The 22,072-nt window shown below is 44.8% G+C and overlaps 1 protein-coding gene across 2 annotated transcripts in view; it reads right to left on the bottom strand.

The window, feature by feature from the left end:
• The window catches only part of CCDC83 (coiled-coil domain containing 83), a 249,182-nt gene extending 233,214 nt beyond the window's left edge, over positions 1-15,968 (bottom strand). The window contains exon 1 of one of the 2 annotated variants that reach the window (XM_029602260.1): positions 15,708-15,968. The gene's annotated coding sequence lies outside the window, so the exon portion shown is untranslated. The other variant, XM_029602259.1, reaches the window with a different exon arrangement.
• Positions 15,969-22,072: the final 6,104 nt, after the last annotated feature.

Raw genomic sequence — 22,072 nt, 5'->3', positions numbered from 1 at the left:
ATTAGTCTATAAGGTGCCACTCAACTCCTGTCATAAGTATATATAATTACTGGTACACAAAGAAATTTTCCCAGTCACCTAAAATATGTATACCACTGTTCACTAAATAAAATAAAACTTCTGAATATTTATATATTTTACAATTTTTAAACAGGGCTTAATGCGTGGGGGAACTGCCTGGACTTAAGTGGTAAACCAGTGGTAAACCAGTAGGGGCCTTCTGCTCTAGCCCCTCTCCTTCAGGCAGCATGCAGGGAAAAGAAGGGGAGCGGAGGGGAGGTAAACTGGAGCAGACACTCTACTCTCTAATCCTAGCTCCTTCCCTTCTCTTCTACACAGCAGGAGGAGGAGGGTTGATACTGAAGCAGATGCTACAGAACAAAAAAAAAAAGACACAAAAAGGGGGTGAATTAGTACAAGTTTAAAAATTATGGGCAATGGCGCCAGTCATTAAGGCTTCAATCCTGGCCTTGATAAACCACTACAGCTCACAAGCTTCAATCTTGTGTTAATTCAACCCCTTTTTGTGTCTGTTACCCAGGGCTAAATTTCTGGAACAACCCAGAATGACGTTCTGCCACTTTTTTTTTCCAGGACACACGGACTGAGAGTAGAGCTGGTGGTGTAAATCAGTTCTAGTTCCCGGCAGAAATGGAGCCAGAACCATTGATGACAGGATCATTTCTTGTCCCACCTAGAGAACGTACATCAGAGGATGAGGGAGCCGCTTACTCCAAGAATTGAGGATGGAAAAGGGTGACAGCACAGGAGGTGCATGCCTGTCAGCCCCACTGCTTCTGCTGCTACAAGGAGTGTTCACGTACATGTAAGTGTAGGAAAGAGTTCACACCCCGGCCCCTGTCCTTCACACAGGTCATATACTCAGCCTTGGCCCCCCGAGTTCCACTTCCTTTTTATCTGAAAATTAAGCCTTGTTTTTTAAATAAAAGGATGGTTGATATTTTACTCATTTTCCAGTGGTGCACGTTTTATGAGGACTCAACCACATACACACCACTGTGTCTGGATATGTTTTATGATAAGGCTTATGGTGACTGACATTTTAACTGCATAAAAGAAAAACTTATAAAAAGAAGAGATGAACTGAGATGTTTCAGGATAATATGATTTATAATTATATATAAGATATGTAACCTGGATATCCTTTCAGTTTACCAGTAAGAACATAAAAACATGCCATACTGGGTCAAGCACAACATCCTGTTTCCAACAGTGGCCAATCCAGGCCATAAGAACCTGGCAAGTACCCAAAAACTAAATATATCCCATGTTACTGTTGCTAGTAATAGCAGTGGCTATTTTCTAAGTCAACTTAATTAATAGCAGGTAATGGACTTCTCCTCCAAGAACTTATCCAATCCTTTTTTAAACCCAGGTACACTACTCTAACCACATCCCCTGGCAACAAATTCCAGAGTTTAATTGTGCATTGAGTGAAAAAAAACTTTCTCCGATTAGTTTTAAATGTGCCACATGCTAACTTCATGGAGTGCCCCCTAGTCCTTCTATTATCCGAAAGCGTAAATAACCAATTCACATTTACCCGTTCTAGACCTCTCATGGTTTTAAACACCTCTATCATATCCCCCCTCAGCCATCTCTTCTCCAAGCTGAACAGCCCTAACCTCTTCAGCCTTTCCTCATAGGGGAGCTGTTCCATCCCCTTTATCATTTTGGTCGTCCTTCTCTGTACTTTCTCCATCGCAACTATATCTTTTTTGAGATGCGGCGACCAAAACTGTACACAGTATTCAAGGTGCGGTCTCACCATGGAGCAATACAGAGGCATTATGATATTTTCCGTTTTATTCACCATTCCCCTTCTAATAATTCCTAACATTGTTTGCTTTTTTGACTGCCGCAGCACACTGAACCAATGATTTCAAGGTATTATCCACTATGACGCCTAAATCTCTTTCTTGGGTTGTAGCACCTAATATGGAACCTAACATTGTGTAATTATAGCATGGGTTATTTTTCCCTGTATGCATCACCTTGCACTTATCCACATTAAATTTCATCTGCATTTGGATGCCCAATTTTCCAGTTTCACAAGGTCTTCCTGCAATTTATCACAATCCGCTTGTGATTTAACTACTCTGAATAATTTTGTATCATCTGTAAATTTGATTTCCTCACTCATCGTATTCCTTTCCAGATCATTTATAAATATATTGAAAAGCACGGGTCCCAATACAGATCCCAGAGGAATTCTCCTGCCCACTCCCCTCTACTGAGAAAACCATAGGAAATTTATTTATTTATTTATTTATTTTCTTTTATATACCGACATTCAATCGAGATATCACATCAGTTTACAGGTAACTGAGAGAATAGGGCGAGGTCAGCCCTATTTTACATTATAACATGGTAACAATTATAACATGATAATAATTATAACGAATATACATGGTAACAATTATAACATATAACATATATACATTATATCATGGTGACAATATAAATTTAGGTATCAGAATTGATTGAAGGTAGGCAGGAGGGATGGGTGGGGGGGGGGAGTAGGGCCAGGGGGGGGGGGAACATGGGTGTGTGGGTGGGTCAGGGGAGGGCGGTAAGGGGGGGTGAGATACTAAAGCCATAGGAAATAGTACTAATGCAGTTAGGGGCTGATTCAGTAAAGTCCGCAGGAGAGCGGACGAACGCCCGCTCTCCCGGCGCGCGCACAGGCCACTCGCCTGTGCACGCGATTCTGTATTTAAATTAGGTGGTGCGGTAGAAACGGGCAAAAGGAGGCGCTAGGGACACTAGCGCGCCCCTAGCGCCTCCTTTTGACCCGGAGAGGCAGCTGTCAGTGGGTTTGACAGCCGACGCTCAATTTTGCTGGCGTCGGTTCTCAAGCCCGCTGACAGCCACGGGCTCAGAAACTGGACGCCGGCAAAATTGAGCTTCCGGTTTTCGGCCCGACAGCCACCGGCCCATTTTAAATTTTTCTGTTTTTAACTTTTTTTACTCTTCGGGACCTTCGACTTAATATCACCATGATATTAAGTCGGAGGGTGCACAGAAAATCAGTTACCTTTGGGTAGGTGCTAATTTCTTAAAGTAAAATGTGTGGCTTGGCTGCACATTTTACTTACTGTATCGCACGGGCATACCTAATAGGGCCATCACCATGCATTTGCATGTTGAGGGCGCTATTAGGTGCCGCGGGTTGGACGCGCGTTTTCCTCCCCTTACTGAATAAGGGGTAAGGGAATACGCGCGTCCAAGGGCAGGCTAACAGTGCGCTCCGTCGGAGCGCACTGTATTGTATCGGCCTGTTAATGAGATAATTAGGGGAGGATCCATTCACATGCAGCCCCTCCCCTTGGGGGTGCTGGAATGGACGTCCCACTCAGTTTTATTGCAGAGCTCCGCCAAGGGTTCTGGGGGCAGTTCAGGAAGAAAGTTGGAGAGTATTCCTCAGTTATATTTTTGGCCTACCTGGGGCCTAGGCTCCATCCTGCCTGGGATCCTTCGGAACAGATTGAGGGCTCCACTGCTGTATTCTTTTTCCAAAGGTGCAGAATGGTTGTCCTGGGAATAACTTGGCTTTTGAATTTTTATGTGGCATGAGCCTCGCTGGACACCTGGGCCTTTCCTGGATTCAGGGAACGGGGAAAGTTGGGTTCGGCATGCCCAGGGACAGGGAAGACTTGCCTCAGAAGTAGCGATGGCCTGTTGCGAGGGGCAACTCCAGAGTCACTTCCTTTGTGGGAACCCGAAGAAGTTATTTTGAAGAACTGGGAGGAAGTGTTTTCTGCCCCACTTCCTACCCACCCACAGACTTGTGAAGATGCAGTTCCATCCAGGATCCTTCCCAATAGGGAACCCCATCAAGTGAAAGGCAGAAAGAATTACTAATTGTAAGAACCTATTTACAAGTTGGAAGACATCTCTCCGGACTCTGCAGAGCCCCTGGGGAGAAAGATTTGGTCTCTGTGCAGAAACAGGATTTCTGACCAGCATGGAAGGGGTTTGCCCAGCCCACTGGGACTATTATTTGCCTAATCCAGAAGAGTGGATGGTTCCCTTGCCTATTTAGGACTCCTGGAAAGACAGAGGACAAGGGATTGTGAAGAGAGCCAGGAAGACTGTGGTGCTGGAACATATTTATTGTGCCATTATTCACTCGGGGCCGGATTTTAATAGCTACGCGCAGGCGTAGATTTGTGCGCACAACCCGGCACGCACAAATCTACGCCTGATCTTATAACATGCGTGCGCGCGCGCACCCACGCACGTTATAAAATCCGGGGTCAGCACGCACAAGGGGGTGCACGTTAGTACACCTTGCGCGCGCCGAGCCCTAGGGGAGCCCCGATGGCTTTCCCCATTCCCTCTGCCGCCCCCCCCCCCACCTCCAACTCCCTTCCCCTATCTAACCCGCCCCCCAGCCCTACCCAAATCCCCCCGCCCCACCTTTATTTTATAAGTTGCGCCTGCCTCTGGGCGGGCGTAGGTTGTGCGCGCCGGCCAATGGCCGGCCTGCGATCCCGGGCACAGCAGCAAATGGCCGCTGTGTCTGGAGGTTCCGGCCATCGCCCCGCCCACGCCCCGCCTCTTTTTTCGAGCTCCGGGACATACGCGCATCCCGGGGCTTTACGCACGCTGCCGGGCCTTTTGAAAATAGGCCCAACGCGCGTAACCCCAACCCCTCAGCGGTTACAGTAAAAACGTTTCAAGTTTGGACACTCATCCAGTGACTCCAGCATGTTTATTTGGGCACTTAGCAAACAGTGATCGGAGATTACCCCTTTCCCTGGGATACCTAGAAGGATGCAAACCATCCCTGCACTGGGACCCGAAAGGAACTGTTTAACCCCAAGCCAAAGGATCCATACTCTGGGGAAAGGGGCATCAGAAAGAGCTAGTCAGGGTTCCTGCCCCAAAGAACTTAAAATGCATTAATGGCCTCACCCGTGCAGGACACGCACACTGGGGTGGGGTTAGAGGTAGATGATTTAAACAAGCGTAAGCTATCATTGATGATGCTTACTAGCATGAAGTTCATTTAATATCATTTTAGTATCTTCTAGCAGCCAATTATATCATTCTTTTTGGTTATTTTTACTAAAAATAAGCAGTTAAGAGAAGAATTTGTAGTAGTGAGGGTTATTTTTGAGGAATAATATTGTATCACCCCCTCGAGAAGAGCCAGCGCATCTACTAAGTGAACTAGGCAGTCGCCTAGGGCGCCCACCATTAGGGGCCAGCAAACAATAGCCATGTGTGGCCATGAGCGAAGCCCATCCCGCTCGTGGCCAAGAGGATTAGAAACTCGATGGGGGCTCAAGTAGAGCTCATCCCGCTCGTGGCAGAAGAGAGAGGGGCCGGGAATGGCTGAAGCAGAAGCGAGAGGCCGATGAGAGCTGGGGCAGAACCTATACACCTGCATAAGAAAGGAGAGACCAAGAGAGCCTGTGAGAGATCGAGAAGGGTGTGTTTGTGTATGTGAGAGTGCTTTGTTTGTGTGTGTATGTGAGATAGAGAGAGGGAGCCTGTGTGAGGGAGTGTGTGTGTGAGAGAGAGAGAAAGGAAGCCTGTGTACAGTATGTGTGCCAGAGAGAGAGAGCCTGTGTGAAGGGGTGTGTCAGTGTCAAGTGACAGAGTATCTGAAAGGCGATGTATGAGCGATAGACAGAGGGAAAGTGTGCGTGTGTGCGTGAGAGTGTGAGGACAGAGAGAGATAGAGAGGGAATATATATGTGACTGAAAGAGTGGGAGCTTGTATCAGGATGTGTATGTGAGTGAGAGGGATTGTGTGTGTACAAGAAAGCGATGGTGTTAATGAGAGAGAGGGAGGAGCCTGTGAGGGTGTGCATGAATGAGACAAGGAACCAATGTGTGTATGTGAGAGGGGTGTCTGTCTGAGTAAATAAGGGCAAGTGTATGTAAGGGGAAGAGGGTGTGAGAACGAGAGAGCATGTATGTGCGCAAGTGTCTGGTAGTGTGCATGTGCAGGAGAGCCTGTGTGTGTTTGTGTGTGAGAGAGAATGAACGTGTATAATTATGTGTGTGTGTGTGTGTGTATATGAGAGAGAAAGGATAAAGTTTGGGTGCAACAACCCTTGCTCCCTACCCCATCAGCCAATGCACAACAATCTCAGAGCATCTGGAAATCAAAAGTTCCCAGGTATGGTAAGTGGTTCATTTTATACCCTTGTTAGTTTTAATCATCGGGTGTTAATATTTGATGTGTGCGCTGTTTTCTTTTTTTGGGGGGGGGCGGGGAGTTGGAACAATTTATTTTTATTTTTAAGGGTTTTTAATTATTGGATGTTATTCTATTTGTCTGCTATTTTGAAATATTACTTTTACTAGAATGGTTTTACTATTATTGATGTTTTATATTTCTTCACTTTTATTGTTTGATATTTTATGAAGAATGGCAGTGTTTCTGGTTTCCCATTGTTGTGCTGCAGCCAGAATCTAGTGTCATGGTTTCCCATGGCACTAGATTCTGTCTGCATATTTTTAATTTTTACCTTGCAGTCTCTTTATTCTGTTTTTTTGTAAGGCTTTGTCTGTGTTCTACATATTTGATCAAACTTTTGAGGTATTCTGTTAGTGTGTAGTTTCTGTGTAGGGTTCTATATCAACTAGGCTTGTTATGTTTTAAGTGTATTGTATATTTATATTTTTTTTTTTAATTCTGCTTTTCACATTTTTTTCAGCATTTCAAAGCAGATTACATTCAGGTGTTTTAGGGCCTGGTGCAATATTTACCTCATTGCCTTTTCATAGGTAAGGTTATTACTATTTGAGTGCTGGTACTTAGTGCTGTTTTGGTATGGGAGGTTTACTATATTGTAACTGTAATTCACCTTACTCATGGCTTTGAGCACCAAGCCTACATACAACATTCATTACAACAGATCTAATACCATATGGGTTCCAAGTGGGGATTTTTTGCCTTTTAGCAGGGTTTTCTGGTTGACAGACAATATGTATATTATGATACTTGCATATAAAATCTATTATTATAAATGGATAATTTTTACTTGCGTGTTTGGTCTAGGGGAGGGGAGGTCAGGTTTGGGGCCAAGGCTTGGGGCAAGGAGCGCAAGGCAAAAGGTTCACCTAGGGCACCTAATACCCTTGCACCAGCCCCGCCCTAAGCATCAGTAATGATTTGATCTGTTTGTTAGAAGCTTTAAATGGAGGCAACCATGACAGGCTCAGGTGGATAATACTGCAACCTATTTAACTCCATGCTGATTTCCATGTGTATTTGCGTTTGGAAGAGTAGGAAAGAGGGGACCCAAATGTCTATGCTAATGTTTCTTGGGAGCTGACAAGTAGGGCGATCAACTGCCCAGTTTTGGACCGGACAGCCCCATGGTTTTGCCGCCTGTTGTACCGTGTCTGGTTACAAATGGTAGCAGGACACTGTAAAACCCGGTAGAGCAAAGGGTGAAGACGGAGGCCATCCCGTTCACGGCTGAAGACAGAGGAGTCCCCAGTGGGCCACAAACGGAAACCATCCCATTCACGACTGAAGACAGAAGAGGCCCCAGTGGGCCATGAACAGAGCCCATCCCGTTCGCGCCTGAAGACGGAGGCAGCCCCGGGTGCTCTGTGAGCAGTATGCCGCTAAGTGGAAGGAGGCCCCAGTGGGCCGTGAGCGGAGCCCATCCCACTCACAGCTGAAGCCGACGAATGTGCTGGTGGGCAGCAGCCAAGGAGCAGTAAGCAGCTACTGACCTTGACACAGCCTGTGTGTGTGTGTGTGTGCGCGCCAAATTGAAGGAGAATATGCTCGCTCAGCAGTGCTTAGAACGCATGTGTAAAAGATAAGAACTGTAAAGTGCATAAGAGTCTGCTCCTGAAGGGGAGGGGCATGCAGTTGTACTGAGCCTTTGTCTTAGCTGCATCTTGCTGGCAATAAAAGTCTATCTTTACGGATCAGTTGTCTGGGCCTCCTTACTGACTAAAAAGAGACGGTTACATTTGGCGAGCTCAGCCAGGAGGTACCGGGGACGCTATTTTAGCCCCCCAGTTGGTCCAGGAGATTTTGTGGCGGAGTGATCCCCCAGACTTGCCTGGTGAGTGGCCACCGCTGAGTTCAGTGATCAGGTATCTGAGGGGGTCATTCCACGGAGATCCTCTGAGACCTTTGGGCTGGTGATCCGGGAAGAAGGCTTTCATGACGATCGGAAGAACCCTGCAGGCGAGTATTATGGGAACAGTGAAATAAGTGAAGAATAGATAAAAGAGTAACAAGTAACCGGTCCATCCCCGGCGGACCGAGGGGGCCTTGATCACACCCCACGCAGTGTGTTAGTAGGAATTATGTTCCAAAGACCACGCGCATGAAAAGGAGAAAAATACAAGTGAAGCATACGATAGTGGGAATAGGTTTCTTGTTGTGTGAAAGAGAGTGAATGGCCTCGCAGTTCTAGGCCGGGCTGACCGCGTCCTAGTCGGGGCGATTGTGACCCTTTTGTGTCTGACGGATACGGACCCCTTACCTATCCGTCTTCCCTTCCCTCCTTTGTCTGTGATTCTATCCTAATGGGAGGGGGCGGTTCTACTCCATTAAAAATCATGACGGAGCACTATAGCGAAGTGTTCGATAGACATAAATGTACTAAACCCGGAATGATTCAACAATGTACCCATAGGTGGCCCAGTTTGTGTGTAAACTGGCCTCCGGCAGGAACTTTCAATTTCCAAACGGCCACAAGGGTCCAGAATATAGTTATACAAGAAGGGAATCCGGGTTGCCCTGAGGATATACCGTACATAACCGCTTGGATTGCAGTTATTGAAAATCCTCCGTCGTGGGCAAAGAAGCTAGTAGAGGGAGCCGCCCTCGTAATGGTAACTCAAGTACGCAAAATGGGGAACCGGAAGTCCCCAGTGTCTGTCTGTCTGTAAGGTACCTGTAAAAAAAAAAAAAAAAAAAAAAAAAAAATTCTACTGTGGTAGATCGGTTAGACAAATTTCTTTTTGTGATCAAATGCATTATTTCTTTTGATCTACTCTGGTGATGCAGACTATTTTTACTTAAGGAAAACTTATTAAAAGTGATTGTGAATTATTTATCTGTATATGTGTGCTGAACAGCGGCAGTTAGCTGCTGCTGGGAGCTTGAGAGTTAATTAATTTGGCTGGGCAGAGACTGCTTCTCAGCGGGACAGTTAACCCCTATAACATTTCTCTGGTACGTTTGGGTTTTCAAATTATTAATTAAGGATTGTAATGTATGTAACTGCTATCTGTGAATTGCAAGCACATGTACCAGGGATTTTTAATTGTTTTAAACCCTAATAAGAAGAGATTTTGGTTTACAGATGCTGCACAAGACTACTATACAACAAATTAATTTACAGTGTTAAGTTAAAATACTGATTTGATTACTGAGAATGCATTTACTGGTGTTGAAGTTTAGAACTTGATGGCAGTTAAGGGTTAACGGCAGAGATAATTACAGGAGAGAGGAGGGGATCGAGCCAGAGAAAGAAGAAAAAAAAAAAAAAAGGGGACATTGGGCTAGCCTGGGTGAATGAAAATTGTTTCGTTTGTTTTAACAGAACATTATTGAAAGTTAGTTGATGGTGTGCGTATGTGAATAAAGATAGAATTGTGGTATGTTAATTAAAAGAAAGGAAGATTGTAGCTCCGAGTTTCTGCTGATTAAATTTATTCTCCAAGGTCCTTGCTAAAACTGTCTGTAATCTGACAAAGGATTGCTACTTGCAAAGAAATACCAGAACCAAGGGTCCCTTACAAATCATTTAGTGCCTTATGATGCGGGCTATTTTTAAGACATTTTATAGCAGCAAATTAATTGTTACAGTACAAAGTGGAATGGTGGTGCGTCCCACTGCGTGTCAGTACGTAGTGCGTAGGCATTCAATATGGCTGTGCGTTTCAATGCTGGCGTTGCTAATCAGAAGTTTTTAGTTTTCTCATATCTTCTATCCCAGTGTCCTCCCTATGCTTATCTTTCTATTCTCTAATACCATGTTAATTATTGTTCTTACTTGTCTCCTATATATTATCTGTTATTTAAAAGTTACATTGGAACGCATGATAAAGTATGAACTCTCTTTTGCTGACGCAGTTTATTTTGAAGCTGTCTCTGGGAAAATTAGAGGAGAAATGATTAAGAATGGGACCTTTGTTAAAGCTTTGTTAAATATACAGAGCATAGCAAGCGGCAAGATAAGACAGCTGCAGTTCTGACTGTGGGAATTACAGGATGCCGTTTGTAAAAAAAAAAAAACAAAAAAAAAAACACAGAGAAAACAAAGACTTAATATTACAAATTTTGATTCAGTGGCAGGCGCAAGATAAGGATTATTGGAAGTTGTGGGCAAGAGAAGGGGCCACTATGCAAGATTAGGAACAAGAGCAAATATGAGTCGGCCCAAATGATAAAGTAGTAGCCCACACACACACACATATATATATATATATTGCAATTATGTTCTTTTACCACTGGTGGGGGCTGGGCTCTGGCTATTACCATATGTTCTTAGTGTTTGCAATGTAATTGGTACAAGGCTTCCAAGGGTTTGATCATCACTCCTGCACACCTAAAGCGCCCCCCCTGGATCCTTGCCTGCAGATCCAGGTTGACTTTATTGAATTAACCCAATGCCAAACTTACAAGTATGAAGGAAGCAATGTTTTGCAGCTTCTCAGCCTCGTCAGAATTGATTTGCCTCCAGGCGCAGGTCACCTATTCAATTTCCAGATGGACTGTGATCTTTTCATCGTATTTTGAGATGTATGGGAACAGGGATCAGGAAGAGAAGAAAAGGGCCCGTCCCTGCAACCAGGAACTTAATAATAGACCTGACATCCGAAAGAACCTGCAGAAGGCCGAGGGCTTTGAGGGCATGAGCCTCAGCCAGTTAAAAGCTATAGCAGACCAGGTATGTGGAAATAGAGAAGTGGAAGAGAAAAGAGAGAAGCAAGTAGACATATGAAGGAGAAAGTGACTGTTAGCCGCCGCTCTCGAGGACACTCGGGACGGGAAGGAGCCAAGACAATGGCAGACCGCGAAGAGGAGGGGGAACAAGACCCCCCCTTTGGAAAGAATCAGTGTGCGTACTGCAAAAATGAAGGCCATTGGAAGAGAGACTGTGAAGAATGGCAAAAGAAATACGGGAGCCCTGCAGTGAATACTAACGACAAAAATGGACCTGCACCGACACAAAGGGGCCGAGGAGGAAGGAGATTGGACAACCCCCACTGGCAGATGGCGGGGGAGGCGACAAGGAGCATACAGCCTGAAGAGACCGGGAGGGAAGAATCCCCACTGACCCTCTGGTGGAGATCCACGAGGTAACACAACAAAAATCAGGGGCCTGTTGGACTCAGAGGCCAACGATCTGTCATGACTGCACCAATCGGCCCCCCCGACGAAAGAGACTGTTTCTATAGTGGGTGCCTCAGGTCAGGTACTCACTGCCCCTCTGCAGAAAGAATGAACTATACAAGTAGGCGGGACCATGGTATCCCTTATCGGACGAGACCTGCTGTGTAAGCTACAGACCACATTGAGATTTCAACCAACAGGGGAAGTTAAAGCCTCCTTCGGGGACCATCCAGTGATACTCATCTATCCCCTCCAAGAAGAATGGAGACTACATCTTCCCATAGTCGAACGAACCATCGAACATCGATATGAAAACAACACCCCCCTCAACGAAAAACGAAGACAACTGATGGATAGTGTACCCCAAGTATGGTCCGAACAAAACCCGGGAGGAATAGCTATCGACGCTACCCCCATATGGATAGAGATGAAACAGAATGCACAGGTGATCAATCAACCTCAATACCCCATTCCATATATGGCCAGGCAAGGAATCCAGATACATCTGCAAAGACTGTATGATTTGGGTATTCTCAGGCGAATCCGATCTGCTTGGAACACCCCTCTGCTGCCCGTAAAGAAACCCGGTTCTTCTGACTACCGACCTGTACAAGATTTACGGAAAGTGAACAATCAAGTAGCAGATCTAGTAACCCTCGTACCCAATCCATACTCAATCTTGGCTCAAGTTTCCCCTACATCCAAGTGGTACAGTGTCATTGACCTCAAAGATGCTTTCTTCTCCGTTCCAGTAGCAGAAGAATGCCAGAAGATCTTTGCCTTCACATGGGAAAATGCACAAACTGGAATAAAGCAGCAGTACACATGGACTCGCTTGCCGCAAGGGTTCAAGCATTCACCTACGTTGTTTGGTGAGCAACTGGCAAAAGACTTGAAGATGTACCAAGTCATGTATGGGCCAGTCATACAGTATGTTGATGACCTTCTGTTGTTTCGTGAAACGTATCACGAATGTGAAGTAGCCACTCTTCACCTGCTAAAGACGTTGTACTCAAAAGGATACCGTGCAAGTAAAAAGAAGGCGCAAATTTGTGAATTGGAAGTAGAATACCTGGGATTCCAGATCCGGGAAGGTACCCGTTGTCTTGGAATATCCCGTACCAGTTCGATATGAGGTCAACCTGTACCCACTTGCAAAAAAGAGCTCCGAGCGTTCCTTGGAGCTGCTGGATATTGCAGGCTGTGGATTGCTAACTATGCTGTTATTGCTCAGTCCCTATACGACAAATTGCGGGGAAAGGAGGCAGAATCCCAGCCTTTTCAGTGGGAAACCCATGAACTGACAAGTTTACAACAACTGAAAGATGCCTTGAGTGAACCCCCTGCTCTAGGGTTACCAGATGTAATGAAACCATTTCATCTATACGTCGATGAAAAGAAAGGAATGGCCATTGGGGTATTGACTCAAACTTTTGAATCATAGGAACGACCTGTTGCATATCTGTCAAAAGGAATGGACAATGTTGCAAAAGGATGGCCTGGTTGCCTTCAAAGCATTGCTGCTGCATGCTTACTGATACCCGAAGCTGTTAAGCTAACATTTGGACAGACTTTACAAGTAACAACTCCTCTTACTATTCAAGGACTACCAGAGACCCATGGACCAAAATGGATGACTAATTCACGTCTCGTCAAGTATTAAGCCTTACTGTGTGAAACACCTGAACTTCAAATACAGGACAGCAAAAACTTGAACCCGGCCACTCTTATGCCGGCACCTGAACCAGTTGCCCATGATTGTGAAGAAGTCATGACTACAATACATTCCAGTAGACCAGACCTGAGGGATCAACCCTGGCAGGGAGCTTGGACTTTATTCACTGATGGGAACAGCCAAATCATTCATGAGATACATTCTGCTGGATATGCTGTTGTATCCGAAGATGAAATCATTGAGGCTCAACCTTTTCCCCCAGGAACGTCTGCACAAAAAGCTTAACTAATTGCTCTTACTCGAGCTCTGCAGTTGGCAGAAGGAAAACTGTAAATATCTATACAGTCTCTAAATATGCCTTTCTTACAATTCAAGTGCATGGAGCATTATAGAGGGAAAACAACTGAACAATCAGGCTTCAGGCAGTCCTGGAGCTCATCACCAACGACTGCTCTCGCTCTTAAACTCTGGGCAAAAGAAAATACCAAAATTATGACTGCAGTGTACCAGAATAGATTGGTTTTAGATTACCCTCTGGCCCAGGAAGGAGGGTTTGTGGAACATTTAACCTCTCCAATTGTTGTTTACAGGTAGATGACCAAAGCAAGGTTATCCAAGATATCACTGATCGCATGGTCAAGATGGCACACGTCCCTGTCCAGCAATGGAATAGTGCTTGGGACTGGACCAATGGATTCCGTGGTTGGTTTTCCATGATCGGTGGATTTAAGAGCTTGTTTGTTATCCCAGCCAGTTTAATTCTGTTTTGTTTTTTAGGACCCTGAATTATTCCTTTCTTGCTCAAACCGCCTTCGTCGGGTGATGAAGGACATTGCTGAACGCAAAACAGCCACGCAGCTCCTGTTACTGTACATGTATTCCTCTGAGCCTATAGAACCTGTTTAACCATCCTCATGTTTTATCCTGGGCCATCTTCCCATACATGACAAGTTCGGGCTACAAAGGGGGGTGGAGCCATTAGGGCCCATCCGTCTCAAACCCGTGAAGAAACCATCGGACTGTTTGGGAAATTAGGGCCCCCTGAGAACTCAAATTGCTAATTTTTCTTGTTTCTGTTTCTTTCAGCTCCACAGTTGCGTTGTGATGGTGTGATACTTTTCATAGAGAATGATAAGTATCAAAGGGGGGAATGAAGGAGTCTGAACGCTTCAACCTGACAAAGGACTTCATGTACCAGAATTCCCTGCTTCATGACGGGTTTACTTACAGTCTGCAATACAGCTGTAATTAGGACATTGAGAAACTCTCTGTCAGCACATTGCACATTTTCATTTTTTTGGCTTCGCTGTTCTTATTCTCTGATAAGCTTTCACTGCTGTAACCTAGATTAGAACAATGGATGTATTATGTGATGGGCTGTATTACTGCAGACTCGCGAATTCCTTTCCAGAACTGCAAGTCCCAGCAGCCTCTCCTGCAGAACATGGGAGAAGTTTCACGAAAGTTCCAGGGTGTCTAGGGAGGGGGTCAGTAGCCCCTTCAGCCGGAATATGCTCGCTCAGCAGTGCTTAGAACGCATGTGTAAAAGATAAGAACTGTAAAGTGCATAAGAGTCTGCTCCTGAAGGGGAGGGGCATGCAGTTGTACTGAGCCTTTGTCTTAGCTGCATCTTGCTGGCAATAAAAGTCTATCTTTACGGATCAGTTGTCTGGGCCTCCTTACTGACTAAAAAGAGACGGTTACAAAATGACAGGCACAGTGACAGGAGTGTGTGATTGTGATTTAGAGCCTTTTGTGGGTGTGTGTTTGTATGGGAGAGGGAATCCATGTGAAGGGGTGTTGTATAAGTGAGAGAGAGAGCCTATGTGCAGGGCTGTATGAGTGTGCAAATGAGAGGAGCCTGTGAGGGTGTGTTTGCCAGAAAGAGATGGAGCTTATCAGAGGGTGCATATTGGTATGTGAGAGTGTGTGTAAGGGTGTGTGTTTGAGAAAAGGACAGAGGCAGCTGGTGCGGGCTATGGTGACCAACTGTGATAGAGCAAGCCTCTGTGTCAGTGCATCCACTGAGAGAGAGAGGGAGTGTGTGTACGAGAGAATAAGCGTTTGTGTACATGAGAGAAGAAAGTTTGTGCATCCCCCTCACCTCCTTGTGATTCCTCTATCCCCCCCGCCCCGGGAGTACTCAAGTGTCCAGTCGTGGCAACCCTGGTACTGTGTGCCATCACACTTCAACACCTTCAAGTCCCTAACATCAACTAGAAGGATTTAAGTAAAAGATCAATGTGCCCCAATTCTAGCTAGTTATTATGTAAGGGGAGTTTGCAGTTTTCTTCTAGCCATAAATGTCATCATATCCCTACACCCACAGAAACCTTAAACATCTATAGCGAAAAAGCACATGCTGCACTCTCGCTACAAAACGCTACAGCCTCCCCCTACTGACCACAGTCCAATACTACAAGCTCCACCGCACCCAGTACAGAGACGCGCGCGCACACACTTCAACCCCCTATTCCAGAACGCCCACCATATGCCTCGCATAAAGCTCATACACGCATTATAATGCAGACTGCAATCCCCCCATCCCCCGTAGCCCTTCAGTCTCTACAGCGTTCCCACCTCTTTCGGGTTGCAAGCGCATAAGTTTTGCTCCGTCGCAGCCGAATCTCGGCGGAAACCACGCAAAACCTTCCCCTTTATTTCGCCCCTACTTACAGAGTGGCGCAGCGTTCTTAGAGTCCTAGGCAACCGCGCCTGCGCACTGCTCGAGCTCTTATGCTCGGCAGCAGGGCGCCCTCGGCGACCTGCTCATTCATCAGCGGAAGGGCCACTGTTTCCCCCTCCCAACCCCCCTGTACCCATAGCAACCGTCACATTTTTCATGGTGACGCTCAGTTGTGCCGAGGAATAATGTAGCAGCTGTACTGGGAACTGGCTTAACTTTTGTTGCCAACTTTCCAATACCATGGGAGGGCCATTTTAGGTAGGTTGTTTGAAATAAGAAATCTGTTAAACTGAATAAGACATTTTTTAAAAATAATACAAGGCTTGGATGGCGATTCTATCAGGCCGATTAAATAATCTGTGCGTTAAGAAACTATGGAGCCGATGCAATACCGTGAGCTAGGTGTAATGCACGGCTTAAGCCACGATTGGATGCGCGTTCTGGATTCACATCCATAACCCCTGATGATGCAATACGGGGTGAGATTAGCGCATCCAAACCAGTAAGTGGAGTAAATAAATTAATATTAAGTGTCAGGCACTTAATATTAATTTATTCACTCCTTCTCTTATTGCCGATTGGTCTATTCACTGACACGTCATAAAGGTATGCCACACTCAAGGGCTCATTGATAAAAACAAAAAAAATTCCTGCTTTCTGTGATTCCTCCTATTGTCATGAAATAGGAGGAACCACAGAAAGCAGATTCTAGGGAAAAAAAAGACTTGGGTAAAAAAAAAAATAATAATTCTGGGCGCTCAATATAAACGCACAAGATACACCCACAGTCCAGGCTGTGTATCTTGTGCAGTGTATGTATATTGTGCCGGTAGCAGGAGAAAATGGGCACACGTATTGAGCATCCATTTTCCCAACCTGCATTGGCAGCCTTCTCTCCTGTGCGCCCAATGCTGAGGGAGGCGCTAGGGACGCACAGTTTTCCCTAGCACCTCCTTTTTAGTGCGACCCCTCATTTAAATATTGCATCTCGTGCCAGGGAGAGGTGGCTGAGCGTGCATTAGGAAAGAGGGCGCTCAAAACTGAGCACTGTTTTCTATGCTCAAATATTGCACCGGCCCCAAAGTTTGCATTAATATATTTTTAAAGTCTAAAAAGGACTGGAGGGGGAGCTAAAGGCTCTCATATTATGCTAAGAAAAAATGTTGTGATCAAACACAGCACTAAAAAGACTTCCAGGCAGGTAAAAAGAAGTGCTGAAACCCCTCAATACAGATGTGAGTAAGTCATTAGGAGATAAATAAGAGAAAACTCTCTACTAGAAAAAGCATCTTAGTTAAATTCAAACTAGAGATGAGCTGATTGTCTTTTAAGCTGCAATCATTTGAGAATGAGAAATTTTAAAGACGTGTAAATTAGATACCTGTTCATTTTAATCCATTTCTTTGCTATGACTGTGCAAAGGTAAATAGGCTTTTCTTTCCTTAAGTATAATTTGCACAGTATTGCCTTGATGCTGCCAAATTTAAAAGGTAGATAAATGGCTGTGTAAGTCCAGTGTCCCTGAAAAGGCTGTAGGAGTCCCTTGTGCATTTTGTCATGTAGCTGGTGCAGTGGACCACAAGTAGCAAAGAAGAACAGACTCCACAATCCTCAAGACAAAACTGTATTCTATCCTGTTATTCTCTTCTAGAAATGCAAACCACACGGTTATTGTGTTCTGAACTTGGCTGATTTATTAGCAGAATTAATTAAAACAGAAGTTAAGCACGGCCCAGAACTTCCGCTATTCTTCAGACAAGAACTCCATTCACAATAGGTTGTCCTTCTTCACCCACAGCGTTAGGATACTTCCCCAACCTTGTTTCTCCAACAACACCACTACTACTGAAACTCCCCAGGGTCCCGTTACCCCTTTTGCCCAGAAATTGACTTTTTTTCACAAAATAACCTTTTCCAGCATTAAAGGTTTTTGCTCACATTGCAGCCGAGCCAGGTAGCTCTCTCCTACTCCAATCTCCTTATGCCCTGCCTTGGATAATTTAAGAGAAAGTGTGTGTGTGTGTGTGTGGGGGGGGGGGGGCTATTGAGGGGAAGGGAGGGATACAAGGTGGACATCAGTCCTCAGCAGCCTTTAAACTTTGGTGGGTGGGGGAATTGGGGGTGGGAGAGGAGCCCAGCAGCCTTTCATTTTTGCTTGAGGGGGATGTGAGGCGGGCTTCGTGAACTTTTGCCTTTCCTTCATGGGGTGGAAGGACATTTGGGCAGATTGTCACTTTTGCTTGGGGAGCTGGAAGGAGGACTCCGTGTACTGTCACCTTTGCTTGGGGGAGGTGGGAGAGGGCTTGGCAGCCTGTCGCTTTTGATCCAGGGAGGAAAGATGTAAGAGGGGCTCAGCGGCCTTTCGCTTTTGGTCTGGTGGGGGGGGGGGGGCTCGGCAGACATCACTTTTGATCTGAGGGGAAAAGAGGATGGGAAATCCCACATACTAATTGGACCTTTCAGTACATGTTTGCAGGGGGAATTTTGCAACAGATACAGTAGCATGGATGTTACTTTTGTTGTGCTAATTTCCATGTTAGTACCAAGGCCACCCCCCTCAGTAAAATTTATTATATAGCATAGTGGGATTTTAATGTGCGCAAAAACATACAAAGTGAAACAAGAGGCTCACAAAAAGTATGTTTAAACAAGAAAAGAAAGTTAATTGCTAAAGGCCCCAATCTTATATATGTTAGGTGGAGGAGTATCGTACAAGGGTGGGACACAGCTATAATAGATGTTAATCACAACATTGACTGATGATTCGGGTAGTGCCTGCTTCAGGAAGTTAAAATGATCCATATGCATATTTAAAGGTGTAGCTTATCTGGCCAGAGCCAGTCACTAAGAATGAAAACAGCACTTCCAGATTCATGAGCATAAAGAGGCCAACCAGCATATAGGAACTGTCTTCACTTGAAAGGCCATTGGTGGGTGACATCCCTTTAACAGCTCATCGTGACCGACAACAGAGATGTTCCAATCATGGTCCATGGAGAAACTGACAGCAAAGACTCCTCCTAATGTTTCCCTTAGGAACAGAATGCAAATGATCTAAAAACTACAAAAAAAGTAAGATTGCCACAAAGTATACTGTGAACTTACAACCAGGGGCAGATTGTGGGAAAGTAGTGGTCCGGGGGTTTTTTCTCCATACTGGCCCATGGGTACCCAATTACACATACAATATAATTTACATATATATTCACCAGTGGTGGATTGCAGGAAAATATAGGCCTGGGGGATTTTTTCAAAACCAGCCCGTGGGGTAACTGATGCACTCATGTACTTTCCCTGCTGTACATGTGTCAACAGGTCCCAGAAGCATGCCATGTTAATTCTGGAACCTGATGGAACTGAGCTAAAATATCTCCAAAATAAACGTCTTGTGAGGTAAAAATATTACTTACAACATGCATATTGAACTTGTATGGAGTGCTGAAAAACCCTACAAAAAAGTAAAAAAGATCCTTGGAATTGGTATTAGGTCTATTGTAATGTGTGTTGGATATGGGCTTTGCCCTCAGAAAGCCACAAGTAAACTCGATTACGATTTCAATATAATAAATCTTCATATCAAAACTGCAAGAACTGCCAGCACTCAAACACTAACAACCCTACTTATGAAAAGGCAACACTGTGATCATAACATCAGACCCTAAAAAGCCAATACACCCACTATTAGGAAAACAGAAAAAGCCATGCTGCTACAGATCCCTACACAGAACTTCCACACTAGCAGAATACGTCAACTTAGTCACAGATGCAAAATACAAACAGATCCTCACAAAAATGCAGAATAAAGTAACCATAAAGTATTATTACAAACATTCAGACAAAAATTGAACTGTTAACCGCAACAGGCCAGACTATTATGCAGTGCAACAACGGAAAAACAGAAATATTACAATACCTAAAAAAACATCAAAATCAGTAAATATAAATGATCAATAGAAAACCATACTAATAAAAAGAATATTTCAAAACAGCTGACAAATAGAACAACATCTAATAATTGAAAACTCATAAATTTTCCAGACCAATAAAATATTTCAAACACTATGCAATACTTAAAACTTAAAAAGGATAAAAATCCCTGGTTGTTCATACCTGGAATCTTGATTTCCAGATGCCCTGAGATTGTTGTGGATTAGCAGGGGAGAGATGAGGGGTTGTTCCTCCCAATCTCTCTCATATAAACGTACATGCTCAATCATGGAACATGCTCTCTCACACACACACACACACAAACATGCTCTCACATACACACACAAAATCTCACAGATACACACCCACACATGCACATGCTCTCATGGACAGATATGCTCTTTCACCCACACATGCCCTCACAGAGACATACATAAACACATGATCTCACTCATTCACTTCCTCCTCCCTCCCCAGTAGAAGTATAGCAGCAGCCTCCTCTTTCAGCCCCCATGGCAGAGGACCTCTTCATTTTTCTTGAGGCCTTGGGGGCTGATGCTGCTCTGTTTTCTGCAGGGGGGGAGGGAGGTGACGCTGTTGATTTTCCTCTGGCCCTTGATGCCTCTTCCTGCGTCATCCCGGGTAATGCACTTGCATGGAGGTGGAGGCTGAGGTGCGAGAGCTGTTGCTGCTGCTTCTTGGACACCGCGCGAACTTGGATCCAATGCTGCCTCTTCTTGCAACGGCCGGCGCTTTTCTTTTTCCTGCATGGCCTCTTCTTCTTCCCGCCCACGTGGACCCACCACTTCCTGTTCCGGGCTGTATTTATTTATTTATTTATGGATTTTATATACCGGGAGTTCCTGTATACAATACATATCACTCCGGTTCACAGTTAAACGGTAATAACTACTGCCGTGTAGCAGTTTACATGGAACAAATCAGAAACTTGATCTAATAAGCATAAGCGAAACTAACTAGTTACAACTTTAAACATATAAGTAAGGCAATATAAATCTTAGCTAAATAGTGTAGAGAATAATACATTAGAACCAAAGGACCAGCGTTGTTATGGGTTGTTATATCAGTTTGTTCTTAGCTCTCTGGGAATGCTTGCAGGAAGAGCCAAGTCTTTAATTTCGCCTTAAAAGTGGTATGGCACGGCTCCAGGCGGAGGTCTGGTGGTAAGGAATTCCAGAGGGACGGGCCCGCGGTTGATATAGCGCGTCTTCTCAGTGAGGATTTTGCGGGCTGAGTAATCATTCTGTTTTGGTATGCACTTCTAGTCGGCTTGTCCGAAGTATGTAGTTGCAGCTTGAAGGTTAAGTTGAGTGGGGATATGTTATGAAGGGCCTTATGCATCATCATGCTGCTTTTGAACTGTATCCTGTATTTAATGGGGAGCCAGTGAAGGTGCTGGAGGATCGGGGTGATGTGGTCTCTTTTTTTGGTGTTGGTGAGAATTCTTGCTGTGGCATTCAGCACCATCTGGAGGGGTTTTGTAGAGCAGGCAGGAAGTCCTAGCAGAAGTGAATTGCAATAGTCTAGTTTCGGGAGAATGATGGCTTGGAGTACTGTGCGGAAGTCTCTGTAGCGTAGAAGTGGCTTTAGTTTCTTTAAAACTTGTAATTTAAAGAAGCATTCTTTGGTGGTGTTGTTGACGAATTTATTGAGGTTGAATCTGTCGTCTAATATCACACCCAGATCTCTGACTTGTGGTGAGGTGGTGTATCCTGAGGTGTCTGGAGAATTGCTTGAGGTCTGTGAGGTATGTTTTTCCGGTGCTATTATCAGGATTTCTGTTTTGTTGGTGTTCAGAACCAGGTTGAGGCTGCTTAACAGCTCGTTGATGGATGAGAGGCATTTATTCCAGTAGGCCATGGTCTTGTGTAAGGTGTCCTTTATGGGGATGATAATTTGAATGTCATCCGCGTATAGGAAATGGGTAAGCTTGAGGTTGGAGAGTAGGTGACAGAGTGGGAGAAGATAAATGTTGAAGAGGGTGGGGGAGAGTGAGGATCCCTGTGGTACTCCCATATTGGCTTGGATGGGATGAGATTCCTTGTTATTTATTTTGACTCTGTATGTTCTGTTCTCTAGGAAGGATTTAAACCAGTTGAACGCTGCTCCTGTGATGCCGATATCTGTGAGTCGTTGTAGTAAGCTGGTGTGATTCACGGTGTCGAACGCCGCTGACAGATCCAGGAGTGCGAGAAGGCAAGGATGGCCTTTTTCAAGATTGAAGATGATGGTGTCAGCTAGAGTAGTTAATAGTGATTCGGTGTTCTTATTCTTCCGGAATCCAAATTGGTTATTGGTGAGGATATTGTTGTCATCGAGGAATTCCGAAAGTTGTCTGTTAACCACTTTCTCCATAATTTTGGCTAACATAGGAAGGTTTGCTATAGGTCTGTAGTTAGCAGGATCT

The sequence above is a fragment of the Rhinatrema bivittatum genome, chromosome 5, assembly GCF_901001135.1.
Source record: "Rhinatrema bivittatum chromosome 5, aRhiBiv1.1, whole genome shotgun sequence".
Classification (NCBI taxonomy): Eukaryota; Metazoa; Chordata; class Amphibia; order Gymnophiona; family Rhinatrematidae; genus Rhinatrema; species Rhinatrema bivittatum.
Note: the sequence above shows the minus strand (reverse complement) of the source record. Positions and strands in the feature narration are given on the sequence as shown.